This window comes from Octodon degus, unplaced genomic scaffold (assembly GCF_000260255.1).
Source record: "Octodon degus isolate 3935 unplaced genomic scaffold, OctDeg1.0 scaffold00106, whole genome shotgun sequence".
Classification (NCBI taxonomy): domain Eukaryota; kingdom Metazoa; phylum Chordata; class Mammalia; order Rodentia; family Octodontidae; genus Octodon; species Octodon degus.
Window position 1 is genome coordinate 4,858,593 of NW_004524682.1, and position 17,830 is coordinate 4,876,422.

Here is a 17,830-nt window from a genome sequence, read left to right on the forward strand (position 1 = left end):
TTTTACTGTAATACTTCTTTGCTATCATGAAAACTTTTTCTGAGTTCAATTGTTTGGAAACATTTAATTTTCTGAATATTGTTTAATCTTAATTTTTGTTCTAAGATTTATACTGTACCTTTGACTTACAATTTATTTAAAAGACATTGTATGATATCTTCTTCTAGTATTAGAAACTTTAAAAAGTATATTTCCATTTTCTGTTGACTTAAAAAAAAACAGATTTGTACCTATCTTGTAATATGAGAAACTACTTTGGCAGTAATAATACACAATGTACTAACCATTGTTACTCTCCTAAAATCTTGTTTTGACATTTTGTACCATTGTTTTTATTTTTTTCTTTAAAATAAAAATAACTGATGTCAAAAAAATAAAATAGTATTAAAAAATAGAGTTGACTGTCAAAATGACTTTCAAAATCTGCAAGTGAAATTATTATGTATTTTCAATACATATTTACTTTAATTTTAATCATTTGCCAATGAATGTGCTACATAAGTTAATAGAGTAGTAGTTTGGTGAAATCTGTCTTGAAAACAAAATGACATAACTTCAAACTAAGTATGGACAAATTCTAAGAAGGCTAAGAACTCTGAAACAATGCAAATGTAATTTGACATCAAGAAGTCATTAAGAAATCAGCCAATAACAAATACTGGAGGAGCTACAGGGGAAAAGGAACCATTCCCCACTGTTGGTGGGAGTGTAGATTGGTGCAACCACTATGGAAATCAGTGTGAAGCATTCTCAAAAAACTAGGATTAGAGTTGCCACTCAATCCAGTTACTCCCCTCTTGGGTATTTTCCAAAAGAACTGAAAACATCATTCCATAGCAGTCATAGCTAAATCTTGGAAACAACCCAAATGTCCATCAACTGAGGAATGAATAACAAAGATGTGTATTTTTACACAATGGAGTAATCCTTAGCTTTAAGAAAAGTTAAATCAAGGCTTTTGTAGGTAAATGAGTGCAACTAGAGACTAAATTCATATGTGAAATAAATCATACCCACATGTCCAAACATATTGTCTCTTGAGTGTAAGAACCTGAAAGAGTAAATAAAATCTGAAAGGTACAATAGATGCTGTGACAGGCAAAGAATCTGTTCAAAGGGAAGGAACAATGGGGATGGGGAGGAAAAAAGACATATCTATGTATACATACAGTATAGCATGGACAATTGTGATGCTAATTTCTGCTGGTCTACTGAAAGGAGCAGTTAACACTTAATTTTTTTCTCCTACTTTTTGATTTCTTACAACTTCTTAAAACTAATTTTGCGTGCTTATATCTGGTAATGTAAACAACTAATTTGAATACAACATTATGCAGTGTAACAACCATTGTTGAATTACTACTATTTTGTTTAGTGGAATTCTGTATTCTTTTCTAGTGTGTGTGTGTGTGTGTGTGTGTGTGTGTGTGTAATAATTTTATTTTCTTTAAAATATAAAAAAATAAGATGCACACAAAAAGAATGGCATCTCTAATTCTAGTGTTTTGAGGACTCTCCACACTGATTTTCACAATGGTTGTACCATTCCACACTCCCACCAACACTGGGGAAGCAGCCCTTTTTCCTCAGGCCTTGAAAATATTTGTTATTGGTTGATTTCTTGAGACTAGCCATTCTTTCTGGGGCCAGTGGGAATCTCATTATTGTTTTAACTTGAATATCTTGAATGTCCAGTGATTATTTGTCATTTGTATTTCTTTATTGAGAAGTGTGTATTCAGCTCAGATGCCAATTTTTTGATTGGGTCTTTGAATATAGGGAACTTAAATTTTAAAAATTCTTTATGTATTCTAGACATTAGTCTTTTGTCTGAGGGACAACTGGCTAAATTATGTTTTCCATTCTGTGGGTTGATTTTTACTGTATTCATAAGCTTCTAAAAGGATGAGATCCCAGTTATTGATTTTTAATAGTATATCACATATGATCAAGAATATTTGCCTACATCTATGTCTTCAAGAGTTCCACTTATTTTCTCTTCCAAAAGATTTAGTGTTTCTATTTTAGTATTTAGATCTTTGATACATTTTGATTTTAGTTTAGTGCATGGTGAAAGACATAGGTGTAGGCTTTATCGTTAGGATGTGGAAAGCCAGTTTATCCAGTACCATTTTTTAAAGATGCTATTCTTTTAGTGAAGGTGTTTGGCTCCCTTGTGAAAGCTCAAGTGGCTGAGTGTGTTTAGAATTCTTTGTATATCTTCCATTCTGTTACATTGAGCCTCAGGGCTATTGTTTTTTTGCCAATACCCTGCTGTTTTTTTTTTCCCCAGAACTGGGGATTTAACTCAGGCCCTTGTGCTTGCCAGGGTAGTGCTTATTCCACTGAGCCATTTCCCTGGCCCTTACCCTGCTGTTTTTATCACTGTAGTGTTGTATTATAATTTCATGTTGGGGATTATGATATTCCCTGCCTTCACATTGTTGTCTAGGATTATTTTTCTAAGAGTCCCTATTTTGGGGCTCTCCTGTTTCAAAACAAAATTTAAGGATGCTTTCCCTAGTTGTTCAAGATATATTAATGTTATGTTGACTGGAACTGCATTAAATTTGTATAACAGTTTGGGGAGTATGGCCATTTTTATTATGTTGATTCTTAATAACAATGAGCAAGGGGTATCTTTTCATTTTCTGATATCCTCTTCAATCTCCTTTTTCAGGGTAATGTACTTTTCAATAGATTGATCTTTGACTTCCTTTTTAAAAAAATTAATTCCAAAGGCTTTCTTTCTTTTAAGAGAAATAGCTGCTTCAGAATACAAAGTTATCTAAGGTTGCAATGTCTTTTCTCTATCTGGGTTTCTCACTCAAAAATATATTTATATAGTATAGGATATATTTATGCAGGATAAATATATATATTCTAACCCTGTGCCCAAGGTTTTCTTCTTAAATTAAATTGGATTTTTCTTCTTTAGACTTCCAGGAAGCAGCACTAAGAAATTGATACACTAGCTTCAAACACTTGCAAATGGTTTGTACTCTAACTTAGCTCACCTGACAAGATAGGGAGTTATGAAGTTGCCCCAAGATCACATAAATACCTCTTACTACAGACCATAGTGTACCTGTCTCTCCAGGGCTGGCACTCTTTTCTCTCTGAGTGTATATTCTTTAGTGCTACCTGATAAGCCTTTGTATGTGTCTCACTGACAGGTCCTGCACATCTATTTTTTAATGACATAAGTAGTGCATGTATAATCTATCCCTTGGTTGTTTTTAGATTAAGGTCATACCTCCTCCCTGAGGGAGCTCCTTGAAATCCATCCTTTGATATAATAGAACACAAATTACAAAATGCCCAAATTATAATGCTAAAATAAGGCTTTAAGAGAAAGTAATGGTATGTAATCTGCATTGTCTAGCCATTCCATACTTCACCACCAGTAAAATGAAGTCGTTTTCTTACATAAGAGTTTATTTTTAGAAATATTTCAGTGCCATCCTTGGCTTTCTATTGAATTTCCATAGCTGTGCTTAGCATTTGCTTTCTGCTACTAGACTTATCCTTACCATGTAGTTCACAACTAATTATGTGGAAGACACTGGGATCTTACATCCAACCTTTTCTGTAGTTGATTCCAGATCATAAGCATTGGCACTGCAAAACGTTTTGTGCTTATATGTCTGTTATACTTTTTATTTGATTTCTTTTTACTTTTATTATTTATGTATACTTGTACTTTTTATTTAATTTGTACTTTCCAACCCTAAACAGTTGGAAAAACCTTTAGAAATAAATTGCTATGTTACTATTTCTGTCCCCGGTTATTCTGATGTCTGATGGTGTGATGACAGAGTTATCCGTATCAGACAACTGCTGCCTCTGGTCAGAAATCTCTGCACTGTTTCAGGACCTTATACTTCTTCATTACTTTAATCACTGTGTTAGAGTCTATTTTTTGTGTATTTGGTACAGAGTCTCACTAAGCAGCTCGGACTTGTAGTGATCCTCCTGTTTTCAGCCTCCCCAGTACTGGGATTACAGGCATGCACCACCAGGCCCTGACTGGCAGGGCATATGGTGCCAGGGATCAGAGCCCGGTCCCTGGACTTGCTTAAGCAGGTTCTTAGTCCACTGAGCTATCTTGCCAGCTCTAGAGAGTCTTTTTCCCCTATGATTTTACCTAAGTTGAGGGAGGGGGAGAAAAAGAAAAAGAGAAAGAGAGAGTGAAAGAAAGAGAAGGAGAGACAGCAAGAGAGAGAGAGACAGAAAGAGAGAGAGAGAGAGAGAGAGAGAGAGAGAGAGAGAGAGAGAGAGACAGACAGACAGACAGACAGACAGACAGACAGACATGCTGCAATGGAGGTACTAAAGCCAGCATGAAAAAAAAAAATATATATATATATATATATATGAGTTGAGAGAACGTAGGCTCCACTAGACAACAGAAAGACAGAAAATAAAGGAAAATTCAGAGTTGTCTCTTTGACATTTTATCTAGGTTGTGGGGACAGGAGGTGCTTTAAAAGCTATTGAAAGCCAAACCTCCTAGAAGCTTTATGTAATGTCCTTATTATTGGAATTTGTTCCAACATATTTGGTTGGGGAAATAACCCCAGAGAGCAGACAATATGGATTGAGATTACATTTTCCCAATTCCAAATAAAAAAGTTGAAATGTTCTATATGACAAGATGAAAATAAACAAATAACCACATTTGATTGGCTAAAGAGGAAGTGTCTTACATTATGTCAGTTGTTATTTGTACTTTGTGTGATTCCAGACATCTGCACAAAAGATGATGTGTACCTATTAGCTATGGGCTCACTCTCCCCATGACCTCATCTTCATATTCTCTAAAATTTCCCAACCATGACTTATAGAAATGTTTGCTCATGTGCTGTGTCATTCTTTGTCCTTATTTCAATAAACATTGACTAGGTACTTATGTATTTTAGGGAACATATCAGTTGCTGAAGATACAGTGGTATAAATAAAGCACTGCCTTTTAAAATTGTGTAGTAAGAGGGAGGCAGGTATTAGAATCTATATTACAATATTGGAATCATTTAATAGCCATTGTGATAAGCAAGAAAAGTAAGTGAGGCATGCTGTGATAACATGTAAGAGTTGGAAGCAGAGTTATCTTGGGAGCCAACAGAACTTCCTAGCAAGGGTCAGAGGGGGAGGCAAGACACTGGCGGTCTGAACAGTGAAAAGTCTGAAGACCCTGATGCATGTAAATCATTAATTTTACAATAACTTTAGACTCACAAAGCTACATAAACTACATAGAACTCTTCATTAGTCTGTCTCAATGATGGAATCTTACATGACTGTAATACAATATCTAAATCTGAAAATTGATATTGGTATAACACTAAAAACTAGAAAGGAGTTTTTCTTCAATTCCACCGCTTTTCATGGAACATTGTGTGTGTGTGTGTGTGTGTGTGTGTGCACACCCATGTGTACGTATGGGTGTTGGTCTATGTGGTTTGACTTTAGGCAAAGATTCATGTAAATACTACCACAGTCTGACTGCAGAACTGTCCTATTGCCACCAGATATTTCCCTTATGTTTTTCCTTCGTCTCATGCTCCCCACCTCTCTGTCTCTCTCCTCTGTTAATCTGTTCTCTATCTTCAAAATTTGAAGGTTCAAGGATGTTGAGGAGCAGAATTATATAGCATACATAAAGTCCTTTGCGATGAACTTTTTTCATTATGCTTTATGCCTTTAAAGCACATCCAGGTTGTGGGCTACCAACAGTCTTACTTTGTATTGCTGTCTAGTATTCCACTCTCTAGATGCAATGCAATCAAATCACTCAACACTGAAGAACATTTGCTTTATTTTCAGCTTATGACTATTGCAGATAAGCCTAGGGTGAACATCGTTATGCCCTGATGGAATAAAATGAATTCAACAGTCAACTTTGCTTCCCACTGTTACAAGTTGTCCCAGCATGCCTTAAGAAATGGAAAAAATGCAATTTTGGCTAATACAATGAGTTTTGTTGGGGGGCCAATGATACAAAGCCACAATTCCTTTATTTATATAGACTATAGAAATATAAAAAATAAGAGGAAACTGAATGAAACCTAGAATGCTCTGAGGACTCTATTGGTATTATATCAGCTATACAGATGGCTGGCTTTTATTTTCCATTTTTCAGTCTAACTTTGTACATAATGTGGTGGTCAGATTTGAGCACTAGCTTACAGATGGATTGGGAATACTTTCTACTTGAGATAGCTCATTAAAACGTAATTCTAAAAACAGGCTTATCAAAACTTTCTTCCCTCTGTTCACTTAGAAAAAAACTTATATTTAGCATAAGACTTTTATTTGAAGCACCAAATTGAAAGCCATCAGCTCAGATTCTGTAACTTGAAGATTTTCCTTAGTGGTATTTTGATTAAGAATGCAGAAAAACAAATTGTGAAACCATAAAGTATACTAGATTTCCTTTAACTAACCAAGTATGATTTAATGGGCTCTGAGAATGCTGACCAAGCCCAAGGTCTTCCTTCAAGTGCGAGAAGGGAGGAGAAAGCCACCAAGGAGACTAGAATCCACTCAATCCCATTTAGCTCATTCTATCAATGTGGCTGCTCAAGGAGGATGTGTTCATTTGAACCTCATAGGCTCCTGGCTGTGTTTCTTCTGCCCCTCGAATGCCACCTCACCAACTTGAACGACACCAACCCTTCAGGATATAGTCTGGGGCATGTCCTTTTGTGAAGCCTGACATTCCACTAGTATCTACCTTCACTGACACCCTGGTATAATATTAGAATCACAGAGCTTTATACTTCATGAATGTCAAATTGATGTATGTTTTTGTCACAAATGCCCAGACAAATCTATTCAATTTAAATGTAAAAAGTTAAATAACAAATATAAAATGAAGAAAATGAGAGATGCAGGAGAGATGGCAAGAGCCATGCAAACTTTAGCCATGTGATTTCTTTCAAAAGTTGTTCAGTGTAATGGTAATAGCACTCAGTCCTGTAGAAAGAAGGTGAAATACACAGTATGATGCACTCAGGACAGGTGTAAGGGTATCCTGGCTTGTGAAGTTAACATATTTTAATTTTTGGAGGAAGATGGCTATGTTCATGTTTGTGTGGGGAAAGATGGCTATGGCCGTGTTTGTCACACTATGGAGTTTGAGAACAGATGCAAAATTTTTCCAAATGCTTTTGCCTGAGAATCAAGTTGCTGGAAAACAGAGGCATTTGTGAACAGAGGCATTATGGTTTTTCTTTTTTTTGTTTTTAGAACTAGTAATTGAACTCAGGCCCTTGCGCTTGCCAAGCAATCACTTATTCTACTGAGGCATCTCCCCAGTCCCTGGTATTTTCTTGCGGATTGGTCTTTCAGAAAATCCATTTAGATTTTTTTTTTTGTGGCCAGCTCAGCCTGTCCTGTGGGTAGGGCTGCTGCAGCATGTGGTGCCAGGGATTGAATCACAGTCCCTGTGCTTGTCTAAACTTGACTAAGCAGGAGCTTTAGACTGCTGAGCTATCTCTCCAGCTCCATTTAGACTCTTAATAGCTTTCTATATCTATGAAAGGGTCTTCTATGAATCTTTGCTAAGATAATCACTAGAAATGTAGATGAAAAGTTATATAAAAGATCATTCATTGCAACATTGTTTATGATATAAAAATGGAAATAAGCTAGTGGGAATTTAATAAATTAATATTTTTATTTGCAGAACATATGCATTGGAAGGATACTTAATAACATAAGAACATTCTGATGCTATGGTAAATAATGGGAATACAGAGGTCACACAGTCCTGTATATGCTATTCAGATCAGTTAGAATCCTGGCTCTTAATTTTCTCTTTCTCTTACTTTTTCTATTAACATTTGAACAGTAAGCCATGTGCATCTGAGAAAGCTGGGGACTGAGTCTATGATACATTTATGATTAATTTCAAACATATACATACAAATCTAAAAAAAAGAATGATGTTAATACTTTGTCAGCTATTCATTATAAACCCTTATTGCTATGTTAATTAGAAGAGATTTCCATTCTTGTATGTTGTCTTGAAAAGAACATTGTACATTGTTTTTGTAGTTCTTGTTTGGCCTGGATGCAGCTGGCTGAAGGTCTTTTTAACTTTGAGAATCTCAGGCTCTTTGTCTATGAAAAGAGCACAAATATCTTGTCATTCTTTGATGGTTATTTTTGTGAATAAATATGAAGTTCATAAGTTTTTTTGATAATAGATGATGAGTTTAAAGTATAGCACCTCTAATGCCTCAGGAAGATTCAACATTCCTGAACACATGATTTCATGACATTGCCATTTTCCTGGTGCTGTATTGTGGATGCTTTGCAAGAGCTGCATTCCTTCCAGGTTGCCTCGTTGAGCACAGCAGCTTATGGATAAGATCAGGTCCTAGAACACTGGCAATCTGTTTCTTCAAAGAATGCATAAGCAGGTAAGGTAGAGTACACACTGCCTGAGACAAAACTGTACAGTTTTGAAGTAGTTTCTCTGGACAGTTACTCTTTATTTTGAAAGAAAGCAATGATATGGATGCCTATGGTTGTGATGGATGACTTAAAACATTTCTGTTTTTTTCCATAAAAAACAAAAAGCTATGACTGGTGATGTTTAAATGAATGGAATATTTTGACTCTGGGAACTGAGAGGTATATTATAAGACAGTTAAACTACAGAATTGGCTAAGAAAAGAGTTTAATGAATTGGTTTGGAGAATATTTGGTCACAGAAGTTTGGAAGGCATTTTCCTTAAATATGTGGCATAGTCAAAAGCAAAGCAAAAGGCTGTTTTCAGAATAGAAGTAGGCAATGAGAAGTCCACGGGTGGGGTTTGAATAGGGATAGATCCTCGAAAGATACACAAAATAATCAAAAAAATAGCTAAGCAAGGTGATCAAATAATCTGAAGCTTGTAACATATTTTATGTAACAGGAATCAAGTGGTACGGCTCATGTGAATATGTTCATATCCTATTTCTTAAGATATTGGTATAGAATATCTGAAACTTTTGACATGCAAAAAGCTTCCCACTTAACTAAACAGTACATGTATTTTCTTTAATTAACTGGTAATACATTTATTTGTGGCATAATCACTTCTTTCTGTATTCTAAAAGCCTTGTCCTTTGTTTTCTATCACGTTGTATATTTTATGCAAGTATACAAAAATTGAAATATATTTTAGTATGACTGTGCATTACTGTGAAGCCATAAAATGTAAAATATGACCACTAAATATTTTGTTTTAATGGGCCTGGTATTGTACTATATATTTATGTTAACTCACTCTTAAAATGTCAAATGAAACTCAAAAATCTGTTGAGTTCCAAATGTAGACTATTAATTTTATGGCCTAATATCTGATTAAATTTAACTATGCTTCTAAGAGTGTACAGGCTCCACACATTATATGGGCTGACTTTTTAATTCCATCATTTTAAGTGGAATTGAACTCCATTTTGCCAAATATGATAATATCCCCAGGGGAAAGAAGCACAGAGGAATGAAACAACAGAAAATGTTCGAAGGCTCAGCGAATTTTAATACATAGCACTTGAGACTAAAACACTTCAGTGACTTCAGTATTCATGTACTGGATAACAGAATATAAAAGTGAAAAGTAGGCATTTTCATGGATTTCTTTTGCACTGATAAGCCTTCATATTGGAGTAGACTTAGTTAAAATAGAAGGTCTGGACACCACGAAATAGCTGTTGAGTCAGCTCTGAGGGCCTGCAGTGAACCGCTCTATGACTGTTTCTCAAAGATTGGTTTTTGAGGTAGTGGAATTCTTGATCTGAACAAAAAAGATACAACCAAGCTTACATTTGCAGCTCTTGTGAATCCTGCTGACTGGTTCCCTACACAGAACTGACTCTTAAGATAAAAGTTCCTGATGGCTTTCCAAGCAGATGGAAGGGCGCTGAGTGACACATCATGATACAAAGGAAAAGGCAGAGGCGAGCTCCAGTGGCAGTGATGTGTCCACGGACAGTCCATGCAAGAGGAGCTGATTAGAAAGCCGGAAACTGGAGGATTTCTTCACCAATAGACAAATGGTAAGAGCTCCTGATCCCCATGCTCCAAAGGGAAAGATTTAGGGTACGTATTTATATAGAGATGGTAAAATCTTTGAAAACAGTGTAGTTTTAAAGGGAGATTATTCTATTGGACTGTTGCCCCCATTCATTTCTTTAACTCAACTTGGTGTCACATGAGACTGCTGAGAAAATTTCCTGAGGATTCTTTTTAATGGAAATATTAGCTGCTCTTATTTTATCTCTGAGTAGTTCATGAAAATTTGTTGCTGCACAAATAATTGGTGGTTTATAGTATTCATTTAAGGAAATACCTGGAATTCCTCAGAAGAAATAAATAATGCAAAAAATATTAAAAACTTAGCTATTTAAGAAATATAATTATATATATTCTACTTTATATTTTCTATTTTTTCACAATAAATGCAATTTAAACTTGAATGACAATGGTATCTCAATAGTTCTTTAGCTTATTTGTATTTAATTAAATAATTAAAACATTTAAAGACTTGTTGAGATAAAAATTTTATTATTTGCACTATGTCTTCTCCAGGTTTAAAAAATTAACATCATTTCTTAGGGCTTTTTTTTTTTTTTTTGGGAGGGGGCTACTTTTGGAGACAGGGTTTCACTATGTACCTCAGGCAGGCCTTAAATAATTTTGTAGCCTTTGCTGGGCTGGAACTTGAAATAATCCTCCTGTTTCAGCCTCCCAAGTGCTGGGATTATGGGTGTGCACCACCATTTCAAGCCAGTTGTTAGGATTATAAGAATTTGTGGTTCATCCTTAGGAATGGATTTCCTGAAAAAATAAAAGAAAATATAATGCTTAAATGTCAGCTTTCTATGAAAATTATATAATATACATGACATTGTTAATCATATTATAATGTGTCTGATTTTTATTTAATGAAATTATATGTTCATTGACACCAATTTCTATATTTTAGATCTTTTCACTGAAATTAATATCTTATGGCATTATAATTTAGTTACTAATAATTATCATATTTTTACCTGTAAGGATATAACTCATGAAAAAACTGCTTAAACTTATCTCATTTATAAAGGCATATTTCAAATAATTTCTGAATGCTTTTATGAATTCAAATGTTTGCAATGTACATTTAAATTATTTTAGTAAAAAATTTCTTCTTGCCCTATTTAAAGAAGAAAAAATGATCATGTCTGTTTGAACTCTTTCTGATAACTGTTCTTCCATAATTTTCCATTATTCTCTATGAAAAAATGATTGGCTTAATAAATTGAGCTTTAAAGGATTCTAATGGAGCATTTACATGACCTTAAAATGACTATATCAGAACCAAAAAGTAATAAAAACTTCATAGATGCACAGTGACATTATCTAATCGGCTATTTATATTTGAGTAATTCAGAGAATGATAATTTAAGAACTCTAATTCCTGAGAGATGCAGATAAAAAATAATATGGAAAAAAATGGTTTTAGGTAAATAAATTAACTTGAATAGAAAATGATAGAGAATGACGGCATTGAGTATAATTTTTTCCTTAAGATAAACAGAATAGGGCTCGGGATCTAGCTCAGCAGCACAGTCCCTGCCTTGCAAGCACAGGGGCCTCCGTTCAAATCCCAGTACCAAAACAAAAGACAGAATACGAGAAATTATGACTCTAAAAAGGTAGCTATAGATATGGATATAGATATAGATATAGATTTAGAGTCTTGCTACACAGTTTAGTCTCATCACAATCCTCCTGTCTCAGCCTCCCCAGCACTGGGATTACAGGCTTGCACCACCAAGCTCCACTTGGGTCTGCCACAGTATGCTTGGGGCTCCTGAGCTATCTCCCCAGCCCTAACAAGTATTTATAACAGGAGCAATTAATTATCTTTTATTAGCAATGACAGAAACAAAAATTATAAAATGACAAGAAATACCACTATCTCAAAAACAGTCACCATTCATTTAGTGTGTATGAGAACAAGTGTTTAAATTTAGTCTTATGTAAATTCATGTGTAAAATAATTATTAGGAAGCATTTCAGAACAGTTTTTCCAATTCTAAAATTTTCACTTTTCTAGTTTTTGTTTTCTGAAAGAGGGGCAATAAGAGAAAAGGAAGGTGGATGACAGGAAGGTAAGAAAAAAAGAAGCATGAGAAGCCACATTCGTTGCTTCTCCTCCTCTCACTTTGTCTCTCTGGCTTCCCTCCCACAAGGACAATTCTGGATCTACCAGGCTAGATACGAATCTCCTGCAGAGCTACTTTCTATTGGCTTAACGTCAACTCTGCTTCATGTATGCTATACCTCAGATTTCGTACTGCTGCTTGTCTGCCTAAAAGTGATATTCATGCAAATCTGACAGAAAAAAATTTACTTCTATCTAGTTATTAAATTCTTAGAAGATATCTTTCCTTAAAACATTTGTATGCATCAAAAAAAAAATCTATTGTTTTGGGGCCAACAAGATAGCTCAACAGACTAAGCACCGGCTTTGGCAAGCCCAGGAGCCAGGATTCGATCCCAGGTCTCATATGCTGAGTCTGGGTGTGGTGGCATAAGCTTGTAAACCCAATGCTAGGGAGGATAAAAACAGGAGGATCACTATGAGTCTGAGCTGCGCAGTACGACCCTGTACCAAATACATAAAATGAAAAAACAATTCTACTGTTACTGTAATGGCTTGCCTCAGTTATCTCACTAACTTCTACGTCAGCATCTGTGGGTTAATCTCGTGGTTCTGTTATGGAGACAGTTTGGTCCCCTAAACCCATAACCCAGTCTCGCTCAGCTTTCATAGAACTGAAGAGGCAAGACCTTGTTCTTGCTTGATTAGGTTTCAGTGTAAGGAAAAGTTGTGACTCGTTTCATCTTCTACCCAGACTGTTACAACCTTCTCCATATCAGCAAGAGGCTGTTTCGCTGTCTTGCCTATTAATGTGTTCACTGGAGTTCCACTTTTAAGCTCCTTCAAGACATTTTCCTTTGCATGTACAGTTTAACACAAGGGGTCTTGTGTTCTGGTTATCTTCGTCTTTGACGAGACTTCCTCACGACGCTCAGTCATTTCTAGCTTTTACTTAAAGTGAGAACAATGAAGCTCCTCTTCTTATTGGAGCACTTTAATTGAACTCATTTCAGCATTTCTGTCTCAGGATGTAGGGAGGCCCAAGAAGGGTGGGATGGGCAGATATGGGAGTGGTTTATCAGTGGGGCCGTCAGACTCACAAAACATTTATGGATTACGTTGGCTGTGCCACGTGGTTGGGATTACACCTTCCCCAAACAATGACAATAATGACATCTAAGATCATTAATCACAGATCTACAATAATTAAAAATTCTAAATAATATGAAAATTAGTCATGTAACACAGACATGAGGGAAATGATCCTGTTGAAAGACAGTGCTGATAGTGGCTACAAAAATGAACTTTATGCCAAGTGCAATAAAGCAGATGCATAAAAAATGAGATATTTGTGCACAAGGCTTTCATAATCTGTTTTTTGTTGTGTGGAGGGGTGGTCTGTGGCTCTTTCCTTTGCTTAATGAAGTTCTAGTAGTTCTTCAAGATGCTTTACAGTGAATCTGCGTAGTAGTCAAGCAATATTAGTTTTAACTTCGCACAGCAAGTTTCATTTGTTGTTTGAAAATATATTTGCCTCCCTCATTAGAATAAGTGCCGCTCCACTGATCAGCAGCAGGGCTTGGGAAAGGTAGAACAGTCTTCTAGTGGAAGTGCTGGATATGATAATATAACTTACATGTTTTATTCACAAAGTTCCATAATTTCTTTCCTCACTGTGCTGTGTTCTAAGCGTTTGTGCCTGCCTTGAATTCATATGTTAAAATTCTAACACCAGAGGTCGTGTATTAGGAGGTGGCACATTTTGGTGGAGATATTTTTGGAGGAAGAGCCTGCAGGAGAGAGATGGATGTCCCTACACAGGGGCTTGGGTGAGGTCCCCACCTTTGCCACCACATGAGGACACAGTTGAAAGGTGTAGTCTGTGAACCAGGAAACCTGTCAGTGCCTTGATCCTGGGACCTCTCAGAGACATACGAAATAAATTTAGGTTGTTAGTAAGAACTCAGTTCTGTGTTATTTCATTATGTACCTGAACAGATTACAGTGCAACTCCAGGTTTAGATTTCAGTAGCTCAATCTTTTTTTTTTTTTTTTTTTAAATGTATTTAGTACAGGGTCTACAGGGTCTCACTATATAGATCAGACTCAAGGTGATCCTCCTGTTTTCAGCCTCCCAAGCGCTGCGATTACTGGCATGCGCCACCATGCCGAGTCTCAATCACCTTCTCAGTGTGCCCTGGGGGCGGGCCGGCATAGCACGCGGGGATCGAAACCCAGCTGCTGCGCTCTGCCTAAGCGGGCGCTTTAGTTCTCTGATGAGAACTAAGCTTTCAGATGAGGCAGTGAAGACCATAATTGGCATTGTGGAGGAAACTTCTGCCTCCACTGCTTATGTGATTACAATTTAGTAATACATAGGGACTAAAATCTCTATTTCTGAGATGCTGTCTGAACATCAGAACTGACCTGTCTAAATTTAGTGCACAAAAGGAGGATTCATAAAAGCATAGCTCCCCCCACATAATGCAAAATTAAGGCTTTGGCAATTTTTTTTTCCATACTGTAATTAGCTTTTTGAGGTTCACACAGACTTAAAACAAGAAGCTGGAACCAGTATTCTCCAAGAGAATGTTAATTAATGATCTTCAGTATTTAGGCAGTTAGGTTAGTGACAAGGACTTTGAGGGAAGAGGATAACTACCAAGTTAATGCCCAGAACTAGATGTAGGCACTTGTGTGAGATTTTATTAACAAAAGTCAACTTAGACACAGCATGAGGTAGTGGACATTTGAAATCCCAGTACTCCAGTGGCTGAGGAAAGAGGAATACCAAGAGTCCAAAGCCAGCATGAACTTCGTAGTAAGATCCTGTCTCATAAATAAAAATAAAGTACAAAGCCAACTTGAAGATCACAAGTAATTTCTTAAAAAATAACCATTCACTAGAAAACATATAGTATATTATCACGGATCAAGAATCATTGAATGTTTTGCCCCACACCTTTTAGGCAGTGAGGATTTGGCACAAGATAAAGGTTTTATAATCAATCTTTATTAGTAGACCAAGTGACCCTGCATCAGGTAATCTCAGGAGAAAATAGGAAAATGCATGAGCAATAAGGAAAATAAAGTCTACCTACTTAACTCAACTGAACTTCTTAATCTTTTCATAAGATTGAGAATTGAGAAGTTAAGAAGCTTAATTCAGTGACTCACCATGGCACCAGGGTCCTTCTTTTGTAAACACCTTGAGCTTGTGGAAGAGGAGGATCTGGGGATGGTGTGTGCAGGTAAGGAAGCAAAAGACGCTTGCTCCCTGACCCTTTGCTCTTGTTGATTTTGCAGTCTTCTGCTGCCTTGAACTGTGGTTGCCCCTGTGCTGTGCCACCCCGTCCTGGAGCCAGCTGATTATGGACCGAAACTTCCACAAACTCTAAGCTATATAAACATTTCCTGCCCTAGTTTTGAGTGTGAGGTATTTTGCCTCAACGATGACAGTAAAGTTACTAAGATACATATCATGGAAAATATACACATAGCAGCAGCAGAACAAAACTGTTACCTTATGCTCATAGGCTGAATTTTTAGGTCAGGCTATAAAGAAATCCAAGCAGAAACAATAAAAAAGAATACATTCTTTTGAATTTAAAGGGGAAAAAAATGAATGCACTTTTTTGTGTCAGTACTAACTTGTAAATGTGATTGAAACAAAACAGAAATCGCTGGCATGGTTGAGAAATAGATTTCTAAATTTTCATAGGTATGAAACCAATGTTGTGCTAGAGAATAGTTTCACCCCCAAACAACCTTGATAAACTAAGTAAGATCAAGGCCAGACTGAAATCCCTTGAAGCACTGAAGATAAGCACACTATGGTGAAGGACACAAACCACCCTTGGAATCCTAATGCAGGTACATGCTCGGGATGTAAAAATAATGTGATTCAAACTACTTTAGGACTGTGCCAAGCAGGAAGAGAAAGTCCTTTGGGCATTCAAGAAGAACATTTAGACAAAGCAAAACAAGAAGGGGAACTTGTGGTTAGCAGGAAGCTGTTGCTCATTTATATTTTATTGAAGACTTAAAATGTTGGGCAAAGAAGTTTGTCTGTAGCAAGCAGAGTCCGAAATTTGGAATGTTTGTTTTATAACTGAAATAATCAACTAAGAAAGAAAATAAGCCTCAAGCAACTGGAAAAGTGTTCTCTTTGGAGTTGGAAGCAGCCATATAGACTTCTCTTTGTGATGTCTTATACGACTCACCACTCTATGTTAATCAAGAGAATCCCTTACGGTTATACAGATTTCTATGAAAACTCATGAAACACCACATTTTACAAATGGGAGATAGTACTGATCTAGTAATTGCCATTGAATAATGAAAGGGACCCATTTTTAATTGTGTAATCCTTCCAGCAAAGTTGAATGAATATACTGGAGAGACATGTAAAGATTAATAAATTTTTTAATAGTTTCAGATAACTACCTACTTTCAGCCGTATACCTCTTGATTTGTTAATAGACTCATAAGTAATGTTTTAACAGTATATATACTCACAGAACAGTGCTAGAAATTGTTTAGGATATGTTTAGTAAATAATCGTTCTTCCATTCATGAGTTTATAATTAGGTACTAGTGACAATAATGTAGAAAAATACATTAAAGGAGACATAACCTCGTAAGCCAAAAATCTGATGATGTTCACATATAAGTACTTTCAGTCCGTTGTAAATGTGGAAGAGATGTGCTTACAATGAAGGGATAGAAGAAAGTACATAAGTGTCCTATTTTGAAGTAACTTCTTGTTGGTAGCAAAATGTGTTGAAAATTCTTTAATTCATATAAAAATGTGTCTATTTATCTATCTATATAATCTATCCACTTATTTGCTCATCTATCCAAAGGCAAAATATGTAAAATGACACAATCTAGGAAGTAGGTAGTAAGAATCAATGTGATGGTCCTGTATTCACAGACACAACTGCACTTCACTCCAAGCATGCAAGACAAAGAGAAATGATTAGTAACACTTCTCAAAAAGTTAGAATGAAGTGGGGTGCCAGGGAGATAGCTCAGTGGAATAAGTGCTTCCCTGGCAAGCATAAGGGCCTAAGTTCAATTCCTGGTTCTGCCAAAAAAAAAAAAACAAAACAAAAAAAGTTAGAATGAAGAACTTTGCAATTGAAAGAGAAGAGCTAATGCATCAAGTGTGTAGCAAATTTTAAAAAAATATGGTGTCAGGAAAGCCCGGCATACACAAGAAGAAAAAGACAACTTTAAAACAAGATAACTTTGACTGATGAAAAAGATAACTTTGGCTGAAGAACTAAAGATTTAAGTTGTAAGGTGGAATTCTGGAGACATTCACATATGAAGAGGTGGCATAGGATTAAATATAAACTATAAGACACAAATGAGTTTTCTATAGAGCAAAATTATTGTCATTGAAATGAAAATTGCTTGCCGGCCCCGCCCCTGGGATGCTCTGAGACGACAATTGAGACTGGATGTGGTAGCACATGCCTGTAATCCCAGCTCTTGGGAGGCTATAAACAGGAAGATCACTATGACTCCTATCTAGTAGTGAGACCCTGAACACCCTGTAGACCCTTTCCTAAAATACAAAAAATAAATAAATAAGTGAAATGAAAATTGTTAAAATATTTTATTATAATTCCTTAGAGTACAATTTTACCATTAAAAATGGCACAAATAAACAGACA